Source organism: Stylophora pistillata, chromosome 6, assembly GCF_964205215.1.
Source record: "Stylophora pistillata chromosome 6, jaStyPist1.2, whole genome shotgun sequence".
In the NCBI taxonomy this organism is placed as follows: Eukaryota; Metazoa; Cnidaria; class Anthozoa; order Scleractinia; family Pocilloporidae; genus Stylophora; species Stylophora pistillata.
Genome location: NC_142524.1, coordinates 28,431,978 through 28,444,074, shown reverse-complemented (window position 1 = coordinate 28,444,074; position 12,097 = coordinate 28,431,978). Strand labels below are relative to the sequence as shown.

The following is a 12,097-nucleotide window of genomic DNA, read 5'->3' as shown; positions in this document are numbered from 1 at the left end:
AGACAAGTTATTTTTAATAGAAGCGTGCACTAGCTGTTGACCATTCTCATGTGGCCACGGCAATGTGGATAATGTCAATAGCAAATTAATTTTTAATCGTTGTATCAAATTGGCAGAAAATAGTTTGCTCGTAAGCCCATATCAAACGGGATTTCGTTACAATGCTAAATATTGCCACAAATTAAGAAGCACTGTCGCATCCTAAGTAAAAAGGCACCTCCCAGATAGTTCTAATTGTGTGACCCCGCGCGGATATGACTAGAAAAGCTCACTCATCCAGATGTGGCCAGTATTTGGGTTTTGGTTTGGAACAAGTCACTGATCGCAACGAAGGGAACCCAAATACGCTGCGTGAGAATTCGGGTCTCATTTTATTCAGTCGCATTCACAAGAGGAGGTTTTCAGGTAAGCAAACAATCGGAATGATAGTTTATTTATAATTCCAAATGTTCTATTAGCAAGAAAGTTTTTATTTTCATTGATCAAAAGTTTATTTATTTAGGCCTGTGAAACTTCCTGCCGATTGGCAGGCTGGCAAGTTTTTGAAGTTCTTTACAACAGTTTGATTTGCCGGAACTTTGTTTTTATTATAAAACAGCTGTGGAATAATTCTTTCGGGAACGTTTATTTCCGAGTGCTATAGTGATCGAAACAGGAGACTCGTATATTTCGACACGTCCGCCAACAAGCGGTCGTGCTTGAAATAGGGAGGCCAAATTTTGGACATATCATTTCTTCACCTTCCCGTGTTGCAGAAAGTTGCGAAAACTACTTTGTTCTTCGATGATAGCGACGAGTTTGTCGTGGCTTCCCACCGTGATAAACTGAACGTTAAACTATCACATTTTAGCGGCGTAAATTTCATCGTCTAAATGTTTCCGGGCACGAGGTGAAACTCAACGTGACCAGAAAAAAGGAAGCACGATTTGTTGGGAACCCGCTTCTAGCCGTTGCAAAACAATGAGTGACAAATTTATTTCTCCATTCACAACAGAAAGATTATGACTATTATTATTATTATCATGCTTATAACAATTATTGTTCTAGTTAATTCGTTGCCTTTTTAAACGTCATTTTGTCACAAGCAAATTCTTCTGTTGATTTTGTAAAATTCGAGAGCAATTTAACCCACCATGTGTTCCGGAAAATTTGACCCTTAAAACATTATTTAACTAAACCAAGTCGGGCATGAATTGATACACTCTCGTTGCATGAGTGAATTTACTTAAATTACCTTCTTACGTGATGTCGGATTATTTCCGATATCACTATTAACTAAACAATCGTTCTTATTTTTGTTGCAAGTATCAATTGAAAGAAAAGTCACGAAATAAATAAATTCTGGTAATTATAGACACGCTATTTCAAATTTCCAATTTTCTGTTGTTAAGAAGGAACAATTGAGATTTTACCGAAGAATGAACCTACCATTATCGTTCTCAAGAGGCCGACCAATATAGGATGAAAGGATTTCAACAGAAAATCAATTACCAAAGTAAATCCAGTATTTGCCTCGAGTGTCGTGAATTTTTGTGAACGTTTTTAGCAGTTAAGCGACTTGAACAATCCAGATAGTTTTTCTGAATGTAAGACGCTTCAGAGGTTTTTTTTTTTTTTTATCATACGACAAGCCCGAAGGTGTAAAAAAACAAGAAACGTGGAAACCGGCCCCTGTCCGCCGATACACCCTCCGTGAGACAATTGACTTCATTTATCCCACAATTATCTCATTTATAATACTGATAAGCACGCTAGTTTCCCTTAGAAATACTCGATGCCACGCTTTGGATCGCAACAATACAGGAAAAGACAAAACAAAAAAAAAAAAATCCGAAGCTCTCTGGTGCCAACAAGAAAGAAATTCAAGTGAAAAACTAAAACTCCTTAAGACACTTCTTTTCAACAACCACTGAAAATACGCGCGTATTTAAGTGTTTATTGGACAATATGTTACGGACTGCACAACCTGGGCATTTTGTGTTAGAAACACTAGCAACGACAACAACGAAAAAAGCGGATTTAGGTCTCACGAAAAAAACAATATAGAGGAAAAAACGAAGCCACCGATATGATTTTATAATATATAGTTTTTTTACCCTGAAGAGATATGCTTGCTATTAAGCAATCTTTGCTTAATGTTACAAATAAACGCCTTCGCAAGGCTGTATTTGAACAGCAGTAAACTGCGTAGGCATGACTATGGCCTTTTTGCCGTATAGCTGATCTGTTCCCTTATCTTGGTTTCCGGCCTCAAATAATTTTATTTTCTTGATTATACTACAGTCGTCGACGAAAGTTTTGAAACACTAAGATTTTCAACTTCTCAATACGTCATTATCAGCCCTTTTTGTCTTTCTAGCCGATATTTTTCGCCTCCTTTTCTCCAAAGCAATTTTGTGCCATCATTTCAGGGATCTTTAATTGCAAACGACAAATTTCGAATGAGTTGTATGCAAGTACTCACTGTTCTTTGACGCATTTTAAGACCAGACGGCGTACTTCAACACACGCTTGTGCACCCTGAAAACGTTAGCCTAATTTTTTTTTCATTTGCAATCCGCTGTATTCCTTCGCAACCTTAGCAATCCTTGCTCATTCTTGGTTTTAAACTTTTTCCTTTTTTTTTTTTTTATATTTATATCGCTTTGAAATTTGTTACTCAGAGCCTTCTAAAGACACATCTGCAAAAGCGACTGAAGATATTGCGAAACACCTCGAAGGTAGCCGTCTTTATAGTAAAGCAGCTGAATGAAGGAATCGTATCTTACACATAACATTTTATTAATTGAGTGTGCTGTTTATTGCATATTGATCATTCGTCTGATATAGGGCCCTATAGAAAGCGGTTTTATTGTACTGATCGTGTTTTAAAGAGACTGAGAGATGTGAAGTGCCCCTTAGAAGCGTTGGAGTTATTGGCTGCACCATCATAGAGTTTTATTGCCAAGTTTTTTAAATCATGACGCACTGCATTAAGTATTGATTTAATAATAGGGGTGGTTGCCAGGAACTCGATAATTAAGCGTAGTTGCGCAAGTGACTGCGGCCAAGGTAACACTTATTTTAGTTCGGCGGTCTGGTACAATTTCCTTTGAAAACAGCCCAACGAATGAATGAATATGTAGACCTGTTTTGGCGCTTTTGGAAGAAAACGTATGGTATGTACAAATCTACGTCGACACTTAACAGAAGAATCAGTTTTGACGAAAGAGTCATTTATCACTCACTTTGTTATGTATTCCATCGACTATGGTTGTTAGTCAATTAATACATTGAAACAAGTTCCTTTTTTATTTAGCACTTCTGCAAATTTAACTTTATCGCCGTTTTACTTAAGCCGATAGTGCATTTGTACCAAATGTAAATTGATTCTTCAAACAGCAAGTTGCCAAGCTCAGAACTTTCGGAGGTAGTAAGTGACAATTATTTCTCTGACTAAACTACTGGAGAGCTCAACTTGAATCTTGAACAAGTCTAAATTTATAAAATGACCTGTTTGAATTTATTGTTTTTTCCGGAATTAGATTCTGATGAGTAGAAGTTACAAATTTAGCCTACTTAGTACTACAGTCAAATTTTGTAATTTACGATTGTATGTTTAAAAATCAGCTTTGGCATTGACCCAGAAGTGTGTAAATAGAGGAATTAGTTTGTCTTTACACGTGGGTTTGTGTAAGTTCGATTGGCGACATCTGATTCCGCTACACTACCGTTATGTTGATTTTTGGGTGAAAGAAAATCATTGTTGCTCGCGGTATATTATAACCACAACAAACAGTACAGGTTTACGGCAGTGTAAAAAAGACCAATCAGGCTTTTAACTTAATCCATCTCTCACAGGTTAAGTAGGAAAGCGCAAAACGAAAACTTTTTGTAGACAGTCATAGGTGAAACTTTGTTGCATCATGGTCAGTTTTTAGCGAAAATTTTTTTCTATGCGATACTTTAAATTGGCGCAAAACAATTATTACACAACGGGTATTTATCCAGTAATTGTGTTTGTGATTAACATTAGAGTGGCTGAGTGACAAGTAATAAATGATAAAAGTGCAAAAATTCAAATTGCTTTCCAACCATCATAACGCCTCCACTAATTACAAGATGCAGCCATGGGTTTGGGAAACTTGCAGCTTGTAAATTTGCGCGCATATTTTCATTTCTGCTGCAATCTTTTTCTTTTTTTTTTTCTTTTTTTTTTTCCTTTTTTTTTTTTCCTTTTTTTTTTCTTTTTTTTTTTTTTTTTTTTTACATATTTTTCATTTGTCCTTTTTTTTTCTATTTTTAACCCAGCCAACACCGACTAGTTTCCATCGACCATCTGCATGTAGCCTTGAGCTTTTTGCGACTGACTTTAATCCGCTAACTTTGACAGAAGTTTTAATAAGTTGAACTGCAGCTGGTCCGTCAGTTCAACTTTTTTCTTTTTAATCCTGCGTCTTTGACAACGCTGGCATTGAAAATTTTGCCCTTCTAGATTGATGCTTGTTTTATATGGACAATCTGCCGGCTATGACCTGTTGTGTCTTTACCAAAGCCAAATTGAACTTTCTATGTCAATTTGAAATTCGTGTTATTGGCTTATTTTTCTGTTTTGTGTGCCGACGGAATGCTAGAACGAGAGAGGTCAGGCAGCTGAAGTTACTAACCGGTTGTAAAGGTATGTAAAGCACCTTTATAGAGGAGTTAGAATTTCCATTTTGTTTTTTGTTTAGAGAGATTTCAAAGTGGGATGCCAGGTGTCTAATCAATTAAAAAAAAATGTCCCGGATATTAGGTTTCAGTCATGCTCGAGTGAATGTATTTTTTGAACTACGACTCCTGCTGTATCTTGTAAAACTCGCTTTGTTGCAAACACGCGATTTTTTTGTTTTATTGTGTTTTCCTATTGTTTGATTGCGATCGGACGCTTTGTTCGGATTACAGATCTTATAGAAGCGTTTGTTCAACGACCACGAGTGTGGCAAAATGCTAGAATTTTCATGATCACGTTTAATGACGTGGATAAAGGCTGCATGGAAACGCCACCTCGTGCTGAAGCTTGCAACTAGTCCTTTGTACACTTTACAGCTAAGCTTCACATTACCAACTAGAGCTCGCCTGAAACTGCCTATGTCACGATCTCTTCGGCCCCACTGCCATAATTAGTAGTTAAGTCTTGAAACGGAGCTGAATCGTTGTTTCTGGGTCATTACCCTGTGGAAACTTTTGAAGGCTTAGAGCGAAGCTGGCGACCGTAGAAACACACCCCCTCGATAAATAAACAAAATCTCAGAAATGACGCTGAGAGAGGTTTAGGAGCAAATTGGACAGTTAGGAAGAAGGAAATTTTTCAAAGCTTGACGTGAGAGAGATCTAAAACCTGCCGCTGACTTAGGACGTCAGTGATGATTTTCATCTTACTTAAATCAAACCCTGCTTTGTGAAGTAATAATCTGCCGTATGAAACCGCGGAACCAATCGGAATATCAATACAGGAATTGGTTTATGTCTCCTTGAGACGAACTAACTCGTTTGCCTGGCTGAAAATTGAAAATAGGCTAAGGAATTTTATTGTAAAATAAGTTTGATCTATGTACCATGAATAAGATAACTATGTAAACAGCAACGAGGGTCTTTTTTTGCTGAATTCATATTACCACCCGCTCAAATTCCACCACCAAACAGCCCGACACTAACCGCCAAGCCTTGAAAGAACGCCCGTAGTAATAGCCTTTTTTTGGCGCCCTACTTTGTTTACATAAAGGTGCCACTCGCGCCCGCAATTCGTCTGGTCTTCGTGCGAATCTCTCTGTCTCACGACTGGTCCAATGTACCTCATTAAATGCTCCTGAAGAGTTATCGCGCTCACTTGTTCCCGGGGCTACCTCTAGGCTGTTTCCATATAAATTAGACCTCCCTAATGGCGTAAATCAAAGAGGAATATACACTCGATGCATTTTTGTGCGCGACTCAACTCCAGCATGTGGACTTTATATTTCAAGTAAGTAAAAGGCTATCCTCTCTCCCATGGAACTTGCTTGCATTTTGTGAGTTTTTACTGTCCAAAACGACTGGAAATCTTGTTCGAAACAGCTAAACTAATTTTGTAAGATGTTTGCACCTTTCGCAGAGTGGTCGGCGAAGACGCAGAGAATCGAAATGGAAAATGCAACCAAGTTCGATTTATTACTATTTTTACACGTGTGGTAGACCTGTAGCACCAAAACAACCTGGCGTTTCTATCCTTGTTGTTTTGTCGCGTTTTCGCTTACTTAGTTTCGAGAGTGCTGTTGAAAGAAACTAAAAATTCGAACCAATTTTAATTTCATCAGCCGAATGTGAATTTTTCGTATACCTTAATTGTCGACAGAAATCTTTCATTTGTCAAAATGAATATCTCCCTTAAATAGCGCCGATGATTTTCTTCGCTTCACTTGATACACGTGAGGATCGGGGCAAATTTGAAAGTCCAATATCGATTACTTTTTTTTCTGTGTTGTATTATTTGTAATGATATACGTCTGCGGGACAGAAATTGAGATGGAATAAATGATTATTCCGTGTTTTAAATGGAGCATTCTCACTCGGTGTCGTAATTTACTTATTCCTCCAACAAGTATTAAACTGGTTGTCGAACGGAGAGTAAAGTTAGCGCATAATGATTTGCCTCAAGATAAGATAAAACCCATTTTTGTTTACAGATTCTCGATGAAACCTTTACAAAATCATATGCAGCACTTTAAGAGACGTGCCATCCATAATGATTGCACCGTAAAAGCGCAAAGATGTAATCCGTATTCATCGTGATAGTTTTGAGAACTTATGTAAATGAAACCGCTTTGTTTTATAATAACATTTCCTTGTTTCGAACGGCAACGCTCTCTTTCTTTTCGAAACTCCTATGTTTTCCCGAAAGTCCTGCTCAGTTTCTATTTTTACAGCATTCAAGTACGATTGAAACTCATTACGCACGGCTTGCATTGAATATGAATATATTTATTGTAAATTTACGTATTCTCCATGACATTACCCGTCGATAGATTTAGCCAAGAAAACTTCCGTCGGCCCATATCGAAATTTGCATACCAGCTGTCCCTTAACAAAAATAAGAATAACAACGTGGGAAGTGCTTGAATGCCCGCGCATTTTTACGCGTCTAGCAAGGCACGTGCTCCACAAATCGTCGAGGGGAAACTTCAACAAGTACAAAGGTTTAAAGGACGTTTTATGTTCTCTGCGTTGTCAAGTAAGAGGTCCGATCGCCCTTCTGATCTCAAATGAGTGAAAAGACAAGGATTTAACGCATTCTGCAATATTAATAATGTTTGTAGCGCCTCCAGAAGCTGTGGAATTATTCTAGGGCATTTCAAGACCAGAGTAAATATACCTAAATGTTCGGTGTTTCTAAATTGGCTTTTGCATGTAGGTCTGTTACATATTATCTCTCGATTTTGCCCCTTGGCACTTTTTATGGGTTTTTAACTCGATTGATTTTCGACATCTCGTATAATGTAACAAGTTGGCCCCCTTTAGTCTTCCGTACACTCCATCTTTAATTCTTTGTAGAATATCTATCAATGAGTTTAAACACAAAAACACAACCTGCTAGCTTTACAATGAAAACCATGACAGAGCGGGATTTACTGAAAAGAATCGTTTTCCTCGCAGTAGCAGGTGCCGTGCGCAAATTTGAGACAAGAGGGGGCCTCCCTCCCCTGGAGCTGAATTGGAGAAAGGAAAACATCTTTTAGAGTTAGGAGACAATTCTTTTATCATAACAAAATCAATACGCTATTGCAAGGGTGATTTGATGAAAAGAGAAAAGCCCAAAACAAAATTAGCTCATTAGGCGATAGCGAATAAGAGTAGCGTATTTGTAGCACTAATGTGTTTGTATCAGCCGCAAGTCACCAAGAAGCGCTTGTGAAGCTTTTTTTAAAACCCCAAAGTTAAGGAAAACTAGTAATTTGTTTGAGTACGGAGTAGTTATACTTTTTATGCTGTTTTCTCTCATAAAACATAAAACAGTTCTCTGTTTTGATTTTGAATACTAGTAGACTCCTACGTACGGAACCTAATTTTATCTCGACGTGAAATTAGCTATTCTGCCTAAGCATTGCTACTCAAGCAAAAATTTTCAAATGTGCTGGTTGTTTGCGTTATACGCGTGTCTCGATATTTCCTGTGCACCTAGGAACTGATTTTAAACAGGCTAATGAATATGCGAATTCCTAGGTAACGGAAAGTGCTGAAAATTGCGCCTGCGAAAATGTCTCACTAATTGAAATAGAAGATGACAATGAAGCTGTGATTTTGTGAATTTGAGATTAAGTAAGAGAATCTACTGAATTTTTGTCTTTTTTTTTTTTTTTGCCACACAATATGGGATGTTGCAATAAGATCAGTTTGAGTTATTTCATGACCGGAGATGAGGTAAATAATTACTTTTTTAAAGATAATTTGAGGTAACCATTTTAGAAATAAAAATAGGCTTATGTGGTCGAGTAGAATGTACACCTGAAAAGTAGGAAAAGGTTGAGAGTAAGATGCCTTGCTTTCAATTTTAGTGGCTCTTCCAATTTTGAGGAACTGAGTACGATGTGTTTATAGTCCGTCGCAACCGATTGAAACGACATTAGAAAGAATCGTGGCACAGTTGAATTTATAGTTTGAGATAGTGTACAGGATGCTTTTTCTTTGGTTCTACTGTCTTCATTTTATGCAATCGTTACCTTAGTTGTAATTTGTATTAACTCGGAACACAACAGAGCCGCCGGCCACAAAGCAGCCGGCTGAAATTAGATGATTTTTTTTTCAGTTCAATTGATATATTTGAGCATTGACTGAATTCGTACTGCTTTTAGTAGAACAATTCACTAATCTATAAAATACTAGATAATCAACTATTACAAACGATTTAGAATTTCTTGAGCGATCAAATTAGTTGTATTTGCTTCAAATTTTAGAGTTTTCGGAGACGCATAGATCTAAGCTAATTTGGAAAATGATAGAGGCCATCTTCAATGAAAACTCCGTCATTTCGTGTCATATTTTCTACATCTATTTCGCAATTTTGTTTCGTTGCGAAGTGATGGCAGAGATATCTTACAAATACTTAGTTCTCAAGTGTTTTTATTTTCATTTTCTGGTTCTTGTTTTCTGTCCCACATAAAACCTATCAACTCACGCGCAGAGAAAAGAAGGTCAAATTAAGCGCATCGCTAATGGTGTTTTTAGCTCCGATTTCAATTTTCCCTGTTTTATATTGGCGTAAATGGCACTTTTCAAAATATTCATTAACAAAGAAAATCTGTTTTTATAAATAAAAATAAAATTTCGCTAGTAACGATGGGTAACAATGGCCTAATAATGGAATTTGTTATGATTGCCAACTGAAGAAGGCGTATTGAAAAATCTATTCGTGTACCTCCATGTCTCTTTAAAGAATGAGAGCACACCTCGTATCAGGTGTAAGGATCGAATTCCTTACTATTAAGTTGTAAATGGTCTTAGCGTTTAATCCGGCCTTACTGATTCTCCACCTGTTTTCGGCGATTTGATTTTCCTCTATATCGTTTATATTACAGTGAACTTCAAGTGCGTTAGTTGGGTCGTTCTGCTGTATTCTCGTTATCTGTTTTTAACACGAACTTCGTTTGCGTGTGGTTGACATGGCAACTATGGAAAATTTAAAGCTATTTGTTATACATTGTAACTAAAACAATTGAAAAAGAATTTGACCGGTTATCTGTACTTATCGAACTGGCAAGTACTAAAGTGCTTTTTTCCATTTGTTACTTTGAAAACGCTAAGCACATCTGAAGCTCAGTCAATTACACTGGCAAAAGATTCGTTCAGTAATCTTTTGATCTTTCTGATATCCATGTGGTCGCAATTTCTCATGTATGTTTACGAGACTTTATAATTAATTTGGGTTTGTTAGAGAGAAATTTACACCTCGACATGCAAAGGTATCAATCAGTGAGCGCTTTCGACATATTCAAAACTCAGTTATCAGTTAATGATGATCTATTCCGAGTAGCATTTTCTAATTACCCCCGGTTTTTCCACTTCGTTACATGCCTGCTTGAGTGGTAAAATCTCCTTGGAGTTAGTTTTCATGTTGGTTTTACGAAATATTCAGCATTTTAAGCTTATATTCGTGGTATTTTAATGTTGCAATTAATGTCACTTAACGTCAATTCACGGAGGAAGGAAGGACGTGCCTAAAACATTTTTAAGGTAATCCTTTTCAAGTTAGCTTCCGGAAAAAGCGATAAAAACTAATGCAATTACCACAAAAAAGACAACCAACGAGTTCAGTCATTACCTGGCTTTCATTAAGCTGTGTAAAACGAGTGCAAAACTGCGCGAGAGAGATTGAGAAAGACTAAAACACAAAGGCAAAGGTGTTTGTCGTGTGCGGTCGTGTTGAGTTCATGGCGGGAAAGTTCGACGCGGCCTCACAACTGCTGCGCAGTGTGTGGCAGAAGTTGTTGAGAGACGCAGACACTTTACTAGTCAGCGGACGACAAGCGTGATTTAGGAGTCGGTTTCAATATTTCAACGTTTGTATTATTGCTTTGACGAAGTCTTGATGGGAACTTAGAGCAGGGTATCGAGGACTGCGAAATCAGTGAGTAAACACTATTTCATTAGTTGATAACAGACCAATTAGTTGTAGCTATCTGCGCCTTGCTCGAGAACGTGTCGATATGAAAATCATCGCACATTTTCAATCAATCTTTGTTCTCCATCGTTCGTTGCTCTGTGGTACCTAGACCATGGTGAATTGAACATTTTACTGACCTACATTGTACTCTCATTCAACGAAGAAACGTCAGTGGTTTGTTCTAGAAAACAACGCCTTTCTTATGTCTTTACACAAACATTATCATTCTTTGTTTTTACAACAGAGCGTAACAGACTCGCGGTTACTTTGTAAACAACAAAGTTGGAATAATTTTACACCAAAGAATGTCGAGCTTTCAAAGTTAACTTGATGTAAATATTTTGTATTGACTATATCAGAAACGTTATCAAGTCACGAGGTGTTCAGCTGACCACGAGGTCCACAAATGACTATATATTTTGTTTTTTTTTTTTTTTCGCCGAGCATGTGGTGTTCTGCAACTGGCTAGTGTGTGGCTATTAAAAATTTTTCTTTGCATTGATCAAGATCTAAGATACACTTGTGAACTCACAGGTCATCATCTGAAAATGTTAATTAACGTCGTCAAAAGCTGTCCATTTTTGGAGGTTGGAGAACTCAAATTTGGCCGGCATATGTCCGTTGAAGGGCCTCGACAATTGTTTTGTCTTCGTATCGGATTCGATCGCAGCCATGGTATCTAAAAGTCAAAACACGTTACTATCATCAAACGAGGACTTTGGTAATTTCCTCATTAGCATTATCAACTTGACAAGGTGCAGAACAAAATGGGAAAATTGAAAACATCTGCTCGATCGCTGAACCCATGATCGATGTCGCGACTTCACTTCACCCAATGTCAGTTTCATTTCATTCTCATCGGGAGAATTTCAGGTTTACATAGACTTGTCTTTCTCTCATTGTCAGAATTACCAAAATGCTCCTACTTTTGCACAGGGTAAACTGGACTACCCGTGCGCTGCTAACAAACCTAGGCTCGCTGTTAAATGGCAGTGGTCAGGCGTGAAAACCACAATGCTAGCTGGAACTCCTACTGAGGAAGAAGTGTTTCCGCAGTCGGCATGGCTAAAATGAAAACAAGCTACAAATTGTCTGCAATTCTTGTATAAAGATACGCTTCCTGTATTGTTCATTTTGAAAACATTTCATGAAGTTTGAAGTATCATTTAGTGGCAACTATCTAACCCTTGTCGCGCTCTCCAAAACGCGATCACATCTCATCTCACGTCTCAAAGGGTGTGAGCTTGTCACGTGAGATTACAAATGGAAGAGAACTCTGCACTTTTTTTTATCATGCAACATCTTGGCGAATCAGTGTCGAATCTCGCCTACCCGAGCTCGCAAAAAAACTGCTAAGTGATGGACTAACAGATGTTTAGAGTACGTTATTATCCTAAAATGAATTCCATTACTTTCTCATGCTTTATTTTTCGTTGGGAATAGCGG

General features: G+C 37.6%; 1 protein-coding gene across 4 annotated transcripts in view; it reads left to right on the top strand.

Annotated features, from left to right (window-relative positions):
* Window positions 1-254: 254 nt before the first annotated feature.
* The window catches only part of LOC111329102 (delta-like protein 1), a 39,373-nt gene continuing 27,530 nt past the window's right edge, over window positions 255-12,097 (top strand). The window contains exon 1 of one of the 4 annotated variants that reach the window (XM_022933708.2): window positions 255-405. The gene's annotated coding sequence lies outside the window, so the exon portion shown is untranslated. Of the gene's footprint in view, window positions 406-3,135; window positions 3,159-5,821; window positions 5,981-10,477; window positions 10,616-12,097 lie in introns of those variants that run through there. The other 3 variants (XM_022933711.2, XM_022933706.2, XM_022933709.2) reach the window with 3 other exon arrangements.